The sequence below is a fragment of the Oncorhynchus masou genome, chromosome 14, assembly GCF_036934945.1.
Source record: "Oncorhynchus masou masou isolate Uvic2021 chromosome 14, UVic_Omas_1.1, whole genome shotgun sequence".
Lineage (NCBI taxonomy): Eukaryota > Metazoa > Chordata > Actinopteri > Salmoniformes > Salmonidae > Oncorhynchus > Oncorhynchus masou.
The window spans coordinates 32,498,575-32,515,153 of record NC_088225.1 but is presented as its reverse complement, the minus strand read 5'-3'; the positions used below and the strand labels follow the sequence as shown (position 1 = coordinate 32,515,153).

The following is a 16,579-nucleotide window of genomic DNA, read 5'->3' as shown; positions in this document are numbered from 1 at the left end:
AGGGATTTGTCCTGGAGAAGCAGCAGCATCAGGTTCAGTGGAGTGAATCCTTGACATATTCTGTAGTAGAGGGAGGGAGAGATGGATGGATGGAGGGGTGGAGGGAGAAGTAGAGGGAGGGATGAAGGGAGAAGAGGAAGGAGGGATGGAGGGATAGAGGAGGGAGGGATGAAGGGAGAAGAGGAGGGAGGAAGGAGGGAGGTAGAGTGCTCCCATAATTTATGCACACTTATCAGAAACATTGAAATCCTTAGAAATCTCCTCTTCTGCTACCTCTTCCCTGCACAGCCTCCCGGTCAGAGGAGAGAAGAGGGGGTTGGAGGAGGAGTTCTCTGTAAGGAGGGATGTTGTCTTTAAGCGCCTGTCCTCTCCCGTTCGCCCACTCAGACCAGTCCAGAGTCTTTAGCCATCTTGTAGAAGATTCCTCTCTTGGTGATGAGAGTGGAGGGAGAGTCAAACTCTGCCATCTCCCCTTTATCCAAGACCAGCACTCTGAAGGGAGGAGAGAGAGAGATGAGAGAGAGAACAGGTGTGTGTGTTGTCATATATTACCTGGTTAAGTCCATGATAGTATTGAGTCAGTCTATATATTACCTGGTGTAGTCCATGATAGTATTGAGTCAGTCTATATATTACCTGGTGTAGTCCATGATAGTATTGAGTCAGTCTATATATTACCTGGTGTAGTCCATGATAGTATTGAGTCAGTCTATATATTACCTGGTGTAGTCCATGATAGTACTGAGTCAGTCTATATATTACCTGGTGTAGTCCATGATAGTATTGAGTCAGTCTATATATTACCTGGTGTAGTCCATGATAGTATTGAGTCAGTCTATATATTACCTGGTGTAGTCCATGATAGTATTGAGTCAGTCTATATATTACCTGGTGTAGTCCATGATAGTATTGAGTCAGTCTATATATTACCTGGTGTAGTCCATGATAGTATTGAGTCAGTCTATTATTACCTGGTGTAGTCCATGATAGTATTGAGTCAGTCTATATATTATCTGGTGTAGTCCATGATAGTACTGAGTCAGTCTATATATTACCTGGTGTAGTCCATGATAGTATTGAGTCAGTCTATATATTACCTGGTGTAGTCCATGATAGTATTGAGTCAGTCTATATATTACCTGGTGTAGTCCATGATAGTATTGAGTCAGTCTATATATTACCTGGTGTAGTCCATGATAGTATTGAGTCAGTCTATATATTACCTGGTGTAGTCCATGATAGTATTGAGTCAGTCTATATATTACCTGGTGTAGTCCATGATAGTATTGAGTCAGTCTATATATTATCTGGTGTAGTCCATGATAGTACTGAGTCAGTCTATATATTACCTGGTGTAGTCCATGATAGTATTGAGTCAGTCTATATATTATCTGGTGTAGTCCATGATAGTACTGAGTCAGTCTATATATTACCTGGTGTAGTCCATGATAGTATTGAGTCAGTCTATATATTACCTGGTGTAGTCCATGATAGTATTGAGTCAGTCTATATATTACCTGGTGTAGTCCATGATAGTATTGAGTCAGTCTATATATTACCTGGTGTAGTCCATGATAGTATTGAGTCAGTCTATATATTACCTGGTGTAGTCCATGATAGTATTGAGTCAGTCTATATATTACCTGGTGTAGTACATGATAGTATTGAGTCAGTCTATATATTACCTGGTGTAGTCCATGATAGTATTGAGTCAGTCTATATATTACCTGGTGTAGTCCATGATAGTATTGAGTCTGTGTGCGATGGTCAGGACAGTGCAGTCATCAAACTGGGTTCTGATGGTGGACTGGATCAGGTTGTCTGTCTCCAGGTCCACAGCAGCTGTGGCCTCATCCAGAACCAAGATCTTCGTCTTCCTCAGGAGGGCTCGGGCCAGACACACCAGCTGGCGCTGACCCAGACTGGATAGGGATTATGTTAATGAGAGAGAGAGAGGGGAGAGAGAGAATGTTAATGAGAGAGAGAGAGAGCGAGAGGGAGAGAGAGGGGAGAGAGAGAATGTTAATGAGAGAGAGAGAGAGAGAAGGGAGAGAGAGGGGAGAGAGAGATAATGTTATTGTGAGAGAGAGAGAGAGAGAGATGGAAGGAGTTACAAAGGGAGGAGAGAGGGAAGAGAAGGAAGGAGGGAAGAAGTGAGGGAAGATAGAGAGGAGACAGTTAAAACGAGAAGGAGAGAGGGATGAGAGAGAGAGTGTACCAGATGTCATCACAAGGAGGAATCAGAGGGGGTGGGGGGGGGGAGAGAAAGAGAGTAACAGACATAGGGAAGTTACATAGAGGGATACAGAGCCTTGTGTACCTGAGGTTCTCTCCTCCCTCTGAACACTCGTGGTTGAGTTTGTCCGGCAGGCCCGACACAAAGCTCTTGAGATGGGAGAGCTCCAGGGCTCTCCACACCTCCTCATCAGAGTAGCCATCGAAGGGGTCCAGATTCATCCTCAGAGACCCAGAGAACAGCACTGGGTCCTGGAGGGAGGAGGGGGTGAGCCATGAGAGAGAAGGGGGAGAGAGGGAGAGGAAGGGGAGGGGGGATAGCCATGAGAGAGAAGGGGGAGAGAGGGAGAGGAAGGGGAGGGGGCATGAGAGAGAAGGGGGAGAGAGGGAGAGGAAGGGGAGGGGGGGCATGAGAGAGGGGGGAGAGAGGAGGGGGAGAGCCATGAGAGAGAAGGGGGGGAGAGAGGGAGAGGAAGGAGAGGAGGGGGGCATGAGAGAGAGAGAGAGGAAGGGGAGGGCGGAGAGCCATGAGAGAGAAGGGTGGGAGAGAGGGGAGGGAAGGGGAGGGGCATGAGAGAGAAGGGGGAGAGAGAGAAGGGGGAGAGAGGGAGAGGAAGGAGGGAGGGGGAGGCATGAGAGAGAAGGGGGAGAGAGAGAGGGGGAGAGAGGGAGAGGAAGGGGAGGGAGGAGAGAGGGGTGAGGGAGGGAGAGAGAGAAGGGGGGAGAGAGAGGGGTGAGGGAGGGAGAGGATAAATAAAGATATTTTAAATAGAACATGCATCCAGAAGACTGTGGGTCAGTTTGAGTGTGTCTGTATGGGCCGTGGGTGTGCACCTGTGGTATGATGGTGATCCTGGAGCGGAGTTCATGGAGACCCAGCGTGGCGATGTTAACTCCATCGATATGAATCTCTCCCTCACACGCCTCGATGATGCGGAACAATCCTAGAGTCAGAGAGGACTTGCCTGCTCCTGTACGACCTACTATACCCACCTGGAACAACAACAACAGTCACTACCCTGCTCCTGTAATACCTACAATACCCACCTGGAACAACAACAACAGTCACTACCCTGCTCCTGTACGACCTACTATACCCACCTGGAACAACAACAACAGTCACTACCCTGCTCCTGTACTACCTACTATACCCACCTGGAACAACAACAACAGTCACTACCCTGCTCCTGTACAACCTACTATACCCACCTGGAACAACAACAACAGTCACTACCCTGCTCCTGTACGACCTACAATACCCACCTGGAACAACAACAACAGTTACTACCCTGCTCCTGTACTACCTACAATACCCACCCCCATCACACAACCTAATCCCCCGTCACGCAGCCTAGTCCCCCGTCACGCATCCTAATCCCCCGTCACGCAGCCTAATCCCCGGTCACGCAGCCTAATCCCTCGTCACGCAGCCTAATCCCCCGTCACGCAGCCTAATCCCCCCCCCGTCACGCAGCCTAATCCCCCCAGTCACGCAGCCTAATCCCCGTCACGCAGCCTAATCCCCCCGTCACGCAGCCTAATCCCCCCGTCACGCAGCCTAATCCCCGTCACGCAGCCTAATCCCTCGTCCGCAGCCTAATCCCTCGTCACGCAGCCTAATCCCCCGTCACGCAGCCTAATCCCCTCCCGTCACGCAACCTAATCCCCCGTCACGCAGCCTAATCCCCCGTCACGCAGCCTAATCCCCCGTCACGCATCCTAATTCCCCGTCACGCATCCTAATCCCCGTCACGCAACCTAATCCCCCCGTCACGCAGCCTAATCCCCCGTCACGCAGCCTAATCCCCGTCGTCACGCAGCCTAATCCCCGTCACGCATCCTAATTCCCCGTCACGCATCCTAATCCCCGTCACGCAACCCTAATCCCCGTCCACGCAGCCTAATCCACGGTCACGCAGCCTAATCCCCGTCACGCAACCTAATCCCCCGTCACGCAACCTAATCCCCCGTCACGCAGCCTAATCCCCCGTCACGCAACCTAATCCCCCGTCACGCATCCTAATCCCCAGTCACGCAGCCTAATCCCCCGTCACGCAGCCTAATCCCCCGTCACGCAACCTAATCCCCGTCACGCAGCCTAATCCCCCGTCACGCAACCTAATCCCCGTCACGCAACCTAATCCCCCGTCCACGCAACCTAATCCCCGTCACGCATCCTAATCCCCAGTCACGCAGCCTAATCCCCCGTCACGCATCCTAATCCCCGTCACGCAGCCTAATCCCCGTCACGCATCCTAATCCCCCGTCACGCAACCTAATCCCCCGTCACGCAGCCTAATCCCCCGTCACGCAGCCTAATCCCCCGTCACGCAACCTAATCCCCCGTCACGCAGCCTAATCTCCCGTCACGCAACCTAATCCCCCGTCACGCAACCTAATCCCCAGTCACGCAGCCTAATCCCCCGTCACGCAGCCTAATCCCCCGTCACGCAGCCTAATCCCCCGTCACGCAACCTAATCCCCCGTCACGCAACCTAATCCCCCGTCACGCAACCTAATCCCCCGTCACGCATCCTAATCCCCAGTCACGCAACCTAATCCCCGTCACGCATCCTAATCCCCAGTCACGCAACCTAATCCCCCGTCACGCATCCTAATCCCCCGTCACGCAACCTAATCCCCGTCACGCATCCTAATCCCCCGTCACGCAGCCTAATCCCCCGTCAGGCAACCTAATCCCCCGTCAGGCAACCTAATCCCCCGTCACGCAGCCTAATCCCCCGTCAGGCAACCTAATCCCCCGTCAGTCAACCTAATCCCCCGTCACGCAGCCTAATCCCCGTCACGCAGCCTAATCCCCCCGTCACGCAACCTAATCCCCCGTCACGCATCCTAATCCCCAGTCACGCAGCCTAATCCCCCGTCACGCAGCCTAATCCCCGTCACGCAACCTAATCCCCCCGTCACGCAGCCTAATCCCCGTCACGCAACCTAATCCCCCGTCACGCAACCTAATCCCCGTCACGCAACCTAATCCCCGTCACGCATCCTAATCCCCAGTCACGCAGCCTAATCCCCGTCACGCATCCTAATCCCCGTCACGCAGCCTAATCCCCGTCACGCATCCTAATCCCCCGTCACGCAACCTAATCCCCCGTCACGCAGCCTAATCCCCCCGTCACGCAGCCTAATCCCCGTCACGCAACCTAATCCCCCGTCACGCAGCCTAATCTCCCGTCACGCAACCTAATCCCCGTCACGCAACCTAATCCCCAGTCACGCAGCCTAATCCCCGTCACGCAGCCTAATCCCCCGTCACGCAGCCTAATCCCCGTCACGCAACCTAATCCCCCCGTCACGCAACCTAATCCCCGTCACGCAACCTAATCCCCGTCACGCATCCTAATCCCCAGTCACGCAACCTAATCCCCGTCACGCATCCTAATCCCCAGTCACGCAACCTAATCCCCCGTCACGCATCCTAATCCCCCGTCACGCAACCTAATCCCCGTCACGCATCCTAATCCCCGTCACGCAGCCTAATCCCCCCGTCAGGCAACCTAATCCCCCGTCAGGCAACCTAATCCCCCGTCACGCAGCCTAATCCCCGTCAGGCAACCTAATCCCCCCGTCCAGTCAACCTAATCCCCGTCACGCAGCCTAATCCCCCGTCACTCAGCCTAATCCCCCGTCACTCAACCTAATCCCCCGTCACTCAACCTAATCCCCCGTCACGCAGCCTAATCCCCCGTCACGCAGCCTAATCTCCTCCCGTCACGCAGCCTAATCCCCTCCCGTCACGCAGCCTAATCCCCCGTCACGCAACCTAATCCCCGTCACGCAACCTAATCCCCCCGTCACGCAACCTCATCCCCCGTCACGCAGCCTCATCCCCGTCACCAACCTAATCCCCCGTCACTCAACCTAATCCCCCGTCACGCAGCCTAATCCCCTCCCGTCACGCAGCCTAATCCCCGTCCACGCAACCTAATCCCCGTCCACTCAACCTAATCCCCGTCACTCAACCTAATCCCCGTCACTCAACCTAATCCCCCGTCACGCAGCCTAATCCCCTCCCGTCACGCATCCTAGTCCCCCGTCACGCAGCCTCATCCCCGTCACGCAGCCTCATCCCCGTCACTCAACCTAATCCCCCCGTCACCAACCTAATCCCCCCGTCACCAACCTAATCCCCCGTCACGCAGCCTAATCCCCGTCACGCAGCCTAATCCCCCGTCACGCAGCCTAATCCCCCGTCACGCAACCTAATCCCCGTCCGCAGCCTAATCCCCGTCACGCAGCCTAATCCCCGTCACGCAGCCTAATCCCCGTCACGCAGCCTAATCCCCCGTCACTCAACCTAATCCCCGTCACCAACCTAATCCCCGTCACTCAACCTAATCCCCCGTCACTCAACCTAGTCCCCCGTCACGCATCCTAGTCCCCCGTCACGCAGCCTAATCCCCCGTCACGCAGCCTAATCCCCGTCACGCAACCTAATCCCCCCGTCACGCAACCTAGTCCCCCGTCACGCAACCTAATCCCCGTCACGCAACCTAATCCCCGTCACGCATCCTAATCCCCGTCACGCATCCTAGTCCCCCGTCACGCATCCTAATCCCCCCGTCACGCAACCTAATCCCCCGTCACGCATCCTAATCCCCGTCACGCATCCTAATCCCCGTCACGCAGCCTAATCCCCCCGTCACGCAGCCTAGTCCCCCGTCACGCAACCTAATCCCCCGTCACGCAGCCTAGTCCCCCGTCACGCATTCTAGTCCCCCGTCACGCAACCTAATCCCCCGTCACGCAACCTAATCCCCCGTCACGCAGCCTAATCCCCAGTCAGTCAGGCAGCCTAATCCCCGTCACGCATCCTAGTCCCCCCGTCACGCAACCTAATCCCCCGTCACGCAACCTAATCCCCCCGTCACGCAGCCTAGTCCCCGTCACGCAGCCTAGTCCCCCGTCACGCAGCCTAATCCCCCGTCACGCAGCCTAATCCCCCGTCACGCATCCTAATCCCCCGTCACGCATCCTAATCCCCCGTCACGCAACCTAATCCCCTCCCGTCACGCAGCCTAATCCCCCGTCACGCAGCCTAATCCCCCGTCACGCAGCCTAATCCCCGTCACGCATCCTAATCCCCCGTCACGCAGCCTAATCCCCCGTCACGCAGCCTAGTCCCCCGTCACGCAGCCTAGTCCCCCGTCACGCAGCCTAGTCCCCGTCACGCAGCCTAGTCCCCGTCACGCAACCTAGTCCCCGTCACGCAGCCTAGTCCCCGTCACGCAGCCTAATCCCCTCCCGTCACGCATCCCTAATCCCCGTCCGCAACCTAATCCCCGTCACGCATCCTAATCCCCGTCACGCATCCTAGTCCCCGTCACGCAGCCTAATCCCCCGTCACGCAGCCTAATCCCCCGTCACGCAGCCTAATCCCCCGTCACGCAGCCTAATCCCCGTCACGCAGCCTAATCCCCGTCCACGCAGCCTAATCCCCTCCCGTCACGCATCCTAGTCCCCGTCACGCAACCTAATTCCCGTCACGCATCCTAATCCCCCCGTCACGCAGCCTAATCCCCGTCACGCAGCCTAATCCCCCCGTCACGCAGCCTAATCCCGTCACGCAGCCTAATCCCCTCCCGTCACGCATCCTAATCCCCCGTCACGCAACCTAATCCCCCGTCACGCATCCTAATCCCCGTCACGCATCCTAGTCCCCCGTCACGCAGCCTAATCCCCCGTCACGCAGCCTAATCCCCGTCACGCAGCCTAATCCCCGTCAGGCAGCCTAATCCCCCCGTCACGCAGCCTAGTCCCCCGTCACGCAACCTAATCCCCGTCACGCAGCCTAATCCCCCGTCACGCAGCCCTAATCCCCTCCCGTCACGCATCCTAATCCCCGCCACGCAACCTAATCCCCGTCACGCAGCCTAATCCCCCGTCAGGCAGCCTAATCCCCCCGTCACGCAGCCTAGTCCCCCGTCACGCAACCTAATCCCCGTCACGCAGCCTAATCCCCCGTCACGCAGCCTAATCCCCTCCCGTCACGCATCCTAATCCCGTCACGCAGCCTAGTCCCCGTCACGCATCCTAATCCCCCGTCACGCAACCTAATCCCCGTCACGCAGCCTAGTCCCCCGTCACGCATCCTAATCCCCCGTCACGCAACCTAATCCCCCGTCACGCATCCTAATCCCCCGTCACGCAGCCTAGTCCCCCGTCACGCATCCTAATCCCCCGTCACGCATCCTAATCCCCCGTCACGCATCCTAATCCCCAGTCAGTCAGGCAGCCTAATCCCCAGTCAATCAGGCAGCCTAATCCCCAGTCAGTCAGGCAGCCTAATCCCCAGTCAGTCAGGCAGCCTAATCCCCAGTCAGTCAGGCAGCCTAATCCCCCGTCACGCAGCCTAATCCCCCGTCACGCAGCCTAATCCCCCGTCACGCAGCCTAGTCCCCCGTCACGCATCCTAATCCCCCGTCACGCATCCTAATCCCCCGTCAGTCAGGCAGCCTAATCCCCAGTCAGTCAGCCAGCCTAATCCCCAGTCAGTCAGGCAGCCTAATCCCCAGTCAGTCAGGCAGCCTAATCCCCCGTCACGCAGCCTAATCCCCTCCCGTCACGCAACCTAATCCCCCGTCACGCATCCTAATCCCCAGTCAGGCAGCCTAGTCCCCCATCACATACCTTCTCTCCTCCGCGGATGGCTACGGTGATGTTGCGTACTGCCAGTTCCTGGTCCTCTCTGTATCGCAGACCAAACCCTCTGATGTCTATGTTGCCTGCTGTGGGCCAGCCTGGAGGCAGAGACGATTGGTCATGTCTCCAGTCCGCCTGGGAGGGGACAAACAAAGGTATATACACCCACAGTCATACACACAGAGTTCCCGTGTACACACAGAGTTCCCATGTACACACAGTGTTCCCGTGTACACACAGAGTTCGCGTGTACACAACTAAATAAATAAAATAACCGTCATAACTGTTTTATAGAAGTAGAAAGACCAGCTGACTGAAGGACAGTATGGCAGGTCATATGTTATTTTATAGAAAGACCAGCTGACTGAAGGACAGTATGGCAGGTCATATGTTATTTTATAGAAAGACCAGCTGAGTGAAGGACAGTATGGCAGGTCATATGTTATTTTATAGAAAGACCAGCTGACTGAAGGACAGTATGGCAGGTCATATGTTATTTTATAGAAAGACCAGCTGACTGAAGGACAGTATGGCAGGTCATATGTTATTTTATAGAAAGACCAGCTGACTGAAGGACAGTATGGCAGGTCATATGTTATTTTATAGAAGTAGAGAGACCAGCTGACTGAAGGACAGTATGGCAGGTCATATGTTATTTTATAGAAAGACCAGCTGACTGAAAGACAGTATGGCAGGTCATATGTTATTTTATAGAAAGACCAGCTGACTGAAGGACAGTATGGCAGGTCATATGTTATTTTATAGAAAGACCAGCTGAGTGAAGGACAGTATGGCAGGTCATATGTTATTTTATAGAAAGACCAGCAGACTGAAGGACAGTATGTCAGGTCATATGTTATTTTATAGAAAGACCAGCTGACTGGAGGACAGTATGGCAGGTCATATGTTATTTTATAGAAGTAGATTTGGTTGACCAATAACAGTCTTCCAAAATGCCATGAGCATCACAGCTCTACCTACAGAGTTGAGAACCCAGGTTGTCAGTCCTGAGAACATAAATACACACAGTCACAACAACACACACAGTCACAACAACACACACAGTCACAACAACACACACAGTCACAACAACACACAGTCACAACAACACACACAGTCACAACAACACACACAGTCACAACAACACACACAGTCACAACAACACACACAGTCACAACAACACACACAGTCACAACAACACATACAGTCACAACAACACACAGTCACAACAACACACACAGTCACAACAACACACACAGTCACAACAACACACAGTCACAACAACACACACAGTCACAACAACACACACAGTCACAACAACACATACAGTCACAACAACACACAGTCACAACAACACACACAGTCACAACAACACACACAGTCACAACAACACACACAGTCACAACAACACACACAGTCACAACAACACATACAGTCACAACAACACACAGTCACAACAACACACACAGTCACAACAACACACACAGTCACAACAACACACAGTCACAACAACACACACAGTCACAACACATACAGTCACAACAACACACACAGTCACAACAACACACAGTCACAACAACACACAGTCACAACAACACACAGTCACAACAACACACAGTCACAACACACACAGTCACAACACACACAGTCACAACAACACACAGTCACAACAACACACACAGTCACAACACATACAGTCACAACAACACACACAGTCACAACAACAGCTCTACCTACAGAGTTGTGTATGAGAACATAAACACACACAGTCACAACAACACACACAGTCACAACAACACACACAGTCACAACAACACACAGTCACAACAACACACAGTCACAACACACACAGTCACAACAACACACAGTCACAACAACACACACAGTCACAACAACACACACAGTCACAACACACACAGTCACAACACACACAGTCACAACACACACAGTCACAACAACACACACAGTCACAACAACACACACAGTCACAACAACACACACAGTCACAACAACACACACAGTCACAACAACAGCTCTACCTACAGAGTTGTGTATGAGAACATAAACACACACAGTCACAACACACACAGTCACAACAACACACAGTCACAACAACACACAGTCACAACACACACAGTCACAACAACACACAGTCACAACACAAACAGTCACAACAACACACAGTCACAACACACACAGTCACAACAACACACAGTCACAACACACACAGTCACAACAACACACAGTCACAACAACACACAGTCACAACACACACAGTCACAACAACAGCTCTACCTACAGAGTTGTCTATGAGAACATAAACACACACAGTCGTACTCTTTCTCTGTGTCTTCGCTACTCCTTGACTCTCTCCACGGCCACAATGTTGGTTTCCAGATCTGAAGACATCCTCACTAGCCAGGTCAGAGAGGCCGTCAGCTACAGGACAGAGAGACAGAGGGGGAGAGGCAGAGAGAGACAGAAAGACAGGGGCAGAGAGAAGGTGAGGCGGAGACAGAGAGAAGGTGAGGCGGAGACAGAGAGAAGGAGAGGCGGAGACAGAGAGAAGGTGAGGCGGAGACAGAGAGAAGGAGAGGCGGAGACAGAGAGAAGGTGAGGCAGAGACAGAGAGAAGGAGAGGCAGAGACAGAGAGAAGGTGAGGCAGAGACAGAGAGAAGGAGGCAGAGAGAAGGAGAGACAGAGACAGAGAGAAGGAGAGGCGGAGACAGAGAGAAGGAGAGGCAGAGAGAAGGAGAGGCAGAGACAGAGAGAAGGTGAGGTGGAGACAGAGAGAAGGTGAGGCGGAGACAGAGAGAAGGAGAGGCAGAGAGAAGGAGAGGCAGAGAGGAGAGGCAGAGACAGAGAGAAGGAGAGGCGGAGAGAAGGAGAGGCGGAGAGAAGGAGAGGCGGAGAGAGAGAAGGAGAGGCGGAGACAGAGAGAAGGAGAGGCAGAGACAGAGAGAAGGAGAGGCAGAGAGAAGGAGAGGCGGAGACAGAGAGCAGGTGAGGCGGAGACAGACAGAAGGTGAGGCGGAGACAGAGAGAAGGTGAGGCGGAGACAGAGAGAAGGTGAGGCGGAGACAGAGAGAAGGTGAGGCGGAGACAGAGAGAAGGAGAGGCAGAGAGGAGAGGCAGAGAGAAGGAGAGGCAGAGAGAAGGAGAGGCGGAGACAGAGAGAAGGAGAGGAAGAGAGGAGAGGCAGAGACAGAGAGAAGGAGAGGCAGAGAGAAGGAGAGGAAGAGAGAAGGAGAGGCAGAGAAAGAGAAGGAGAGGCAGAGAGAGAAGGTGAGGCGGAGACAGAGAGAAGGTGAGGCGGAGACAGAGAGAAGGTGAGGCGGAGACAGAGAGAAGGTGAGGTGGAGACAGAGAGAAGGAGAGGCAGAGAGAAGGAGAGGCAGAGAGAAGGAGAGGCAGAGAGAAGGAGAGGCAGAGAGAAGGAGAGGCAGAGACAGAGAGAAAGACAGAGGCAGCGAGAATGAGAGGCAGAGACAGAGAGACACAGAAAGACAGGCAGAGAGGAGAGGCAGAGACAGAGAGACACAGAAAGACAGGCAGAGAGAAGGAGAGGCAGAGACAGAGAGACACAGAAAGACAGGCAGAGAGAAGGAGGCAGAGACAGAGAGAAGGAGAGGCAGAGACAGAGAGACACAGAAAGACAGGCAGAGAGAAGGAGGCAGAGACAGAGAGAAGGAGAGACAGAGAGAAGGAGAGGCAGAGACAGAGAGAAGGAGAGGCAGAGAGAGAGAGAGGCAAAGTAGAGTCAGAATGGTTTGAGTCACAAAGTATTAAAAGCTATCTATGATGTCATTTATGAACAGCTGAGACCTCAGGACTGACAGGGTTAAACAACCTGGGGTCTCAGGACTGACAACCTGGGGTCTCAGGACTGACAAACTGGGGTCTCAGGACTGACAGGGTTAAACAACCTGGGGTCTCAGGACTGACAGGGTTAAACAACCTGGGGTCTCAGGACTGACAGGGTTAAACAACCTGGGGTCTCAGGACTGACAGGGTTAAACAACCTGGGGTCTCAGGACTGACAGGGTTAAACAACCTGGGGTCTCAGGACTGACAGGGTTAAACAACCTGGGGTCTCAGGACTGACAGGGTTAAACAACCTGGGGTCTCAGGACTGACAGGGTTAAACAACCTGGGGTCTCAGGACTGACAGGGTTAAACAACCTGGGGTCTCAGGACTGACAGGGTTAAACAACTTGGGGTCTCAGGACTGACAGAGTGGGGTGAGTTTCCCAGAAAAACAAGGTTCATCTTTAACTTGAAGATCCTCATTCATCCACTGCCTGTTTTTTTGGGAGGGGGTACCCGACCCGACCGGCTGTGAAACTAAACCAAAGAATGAAGGTAACTCATCCGGTTTTTTTTTATGAAACACACACACACACACGTTACTGACCTGTAGTGCGTATGAGATGGACAGGCCCATGATCCCAGGGCTGAGGCTCTCTCTAGCCATCACAGCAAATAGAGCAGCAAACATTACGATACAGTTCCCTACAAACTCCAGACGCACCGCCAGCCACCTACAACACAGAGAGATATTAGAAACATTACGGTACCGTTCCCTACAAACTCCAGACGCACCGCCAGCCACCTACAACACAGAGATATTAGAAACATTACGGTACAGTTCCCTACAAACTCCAGACGCACCGCCAGCCACCTACAACACAGAGAGATATTAGAAACATTACGGTACCGTTCCCTACAAACTCCAGACGCACCGCCAGCCACCTACAACACAGAGATATTAGAAACATTACGGTACAGTTCCCTACAAACTCCAGACGCACCGCCAGCCACCTACAACACAGAGAGATATTAGAAACATTACGGTACCATTCCCTACAAACTCCAGACGCACCGCCAGCCACCTACAACACAGAGAGATATTAGAGACATTACGGTACCGTTCCCTACAAACTCCAGACGCACCGCCAGCCACCTACAACACAGAGATATTAGAAACATTACGGTACAGTTCCCTACAAACTCCAGACGCACCGCCAGCCACCTACAACACAGAGATATTAGAAACATTACGGTACCGTTCCCTACAAACTCCAGACGCACCGCCAGCCACCTACAACACAGAGATATTAGAAACATTACGGTACAGTTCGCTACAAACTCCAGACGCACCGCCAGCCACCTACAACACAGAGATATTAGAAACATTACGGTACAGTTCGCTACAAACTCCAGACGCACCGCCAGCCACCTACAACACAGAGAGATATTAGAAACATTACGGTACAGTTCCCTACAAACTCCAGACGCACCGCCAGCCACCTACAACACAGAGATATTAGAAACATTACGGTACAGTTCGCTACAAACTCCAGACGCACCGCCAGCCACCTACAACACAGAGATATTAGAAACATTACGGTACAGTTCGCTACAACCCAGACGCACCGCCAGCCACCTACAACACAGAGAGATATTAGAAACATTACGGTACAGTTCGCTACAAACTCCAGACGCACCGCCAGCCACCTACAACACAGAGATATTAGAAACATTACGGTACAGTTCCCTACAAACTCCAGACGCACCGCCAGCCACCTACAACACAGAGAGATATTAGAAACATTACGGTACAGTTCCCTACAAACTCCAGACGCACCGCCAGCCACCTACAACACAGAGATATTAGAGACATTACGGTACAGTTCCCTACAAACCCAGACGCACCGCCAGCCACCTACAACACAGAGAGATATTAGAGACATTACGGTACAGCTCCCTACAAACTCCAGACGCACCGCCAGCCACCTACAACACAGAGATATTAGAAACATTACGGTACAGTTCGCTACAAACTCCAGACGCACCGCCAGCCACCTACAACACAGAGATATTAGAAACATTACGGTACCGTTCCCTACAAACTCCAGACGCACCGCCAGCCACCTACAACACAGAGATATTAGACACATTACGGTACAGTTCGCTACAAACTCCAGACGCACCGCCAGCCACCTACAACACAGAGATATTAGACACATTACGGTACCGTTCCCTACAAACTCCAGACTTATTGATTCAACCAATAAAGGTGTGTGTGTGTGACCACGCTCCTCACCGGTTGGCTACGATGCTGGGGTAGTATGCTTTCTGGTTGTGGTCAACTCGACCGTCCACTCTCCCTGATGAAGCGTTCCTGCTCGCCAAAGGCTCGGATGACGCTGGCGCCGAGCAACGTCTCGTTGAAGTGTGTGTAGACCGGGAGCGACTGACGGACTCCAGACGCTTCAACTGACGGGACGACGCCACGAGAAACGCTGTGGGGAGGGATGACACGGAGGGATGACACGGAGGGATGACACGGCGGGATGTGATGGATGACATGGAGGGATGACATGGAGGGATGACATGGCGGGATGTGATGGATGACATGGAGGGATGACATGGAGGGATGACATGGCGGGATGTGATGGATGACATGGAGGGATGACATGGAGGGATGACATGGCGGGATGTGATGGATGACATGGAGGGATGACATGGAGGGATGACATGGCGGGATGATGGATGACATGGAGGGATGACATGGAGGGATGACATGGCGGGATGTGATGGATGACATGGAGGGATGACATGGAGGGATGACATGATGGAGGGATGTGATGGAGGGATGACATGGAGGGATGACATGGAGGAGATAAAATAACAGTGAGTAGGGAGAGAGGATCTCTCAACCCCTCCCTCTCTCTCTCTCTCTCCCTCCCCCTCTCTCTTTCACACACACCCCTCTCTCACACCCCCTCTCTCTCTAACTCACTCTTTCCCTCACCCGCCCTCTCTCCCCCCCCCCTCTCTCTAACCCCCTCTCTTTTCACACACACCCCTCTCTAACCCCCCTCTCTCTTTCACACACACCCCTCTCTCTAACCCCCTCTCTCTCTTTCACACACACCCCTCTTCACACTCCCTCCTCACTCTTTCCTAACCCACCCTCCACTCTCTCCCCTCCCCCCCCTCTCACACCCCTCTCTCTCTCTCCCCTCTCTCACACCCCTCTCACACCCCCTCTCTCTCTCTAACCCCACCCCTCACACCCCTCTCCCTCTCTAACCCCACCCCCCCTCAGCGACCCACCTGGACAAAGAAGTAGAGTATCCCCAGAGGAGGTATGATAATAGCCACGAGTGGAGTAGCGATCAGTATGACCACACAGGATCCTACTACGTTGAACATGGAGCCCATGAACATCTTGATGATACTGGGCAGAGAGGAGAGATAAGGCGGCATTACATGGTACCAACAGCAGGCAACACGGAAATATTTACTACGATAAGGCGGCATTACATAGTACCAACAGCAGGCAACACGGAAATATTTACTACGATAAGGCAGCATTACATGGTACCAACAGCAGGCAACACGGAAATATTTACTACGATAAGGCAGCATTACATAGTACCAACAGCAGGCAACACGGAAATATTTACTACGATAAGGCAGCATTACATAGTACCAACAGCAGGCAACACGGAAATATTTACTACGATAAGGCGGCATTACATAGTACCAACAGCAGGCAACACGGAAATATTTACTACGATAAGGCGGCATTACATAGTACCAACAGCAGGCAACACGGAAATATTTACTACGATAAGGCAGCATTACATAGTACCAACAGCAGGCAAC

At 52.9% G+C, this 16,579-nt stretch overlaps 1 pseudogene; it reads right to left on the bottom strand.

The window, feature by feature from the left end:
* Positions 1-312: 312 nt before the first annotated feature.
* LOC135554753 (multidrug resistance-associated protein 1-like) overlaps positions 313-16,579 on the bottom strand; it is a 57,754-nt pseudogene continuing 41,487 nt past the window's right edge.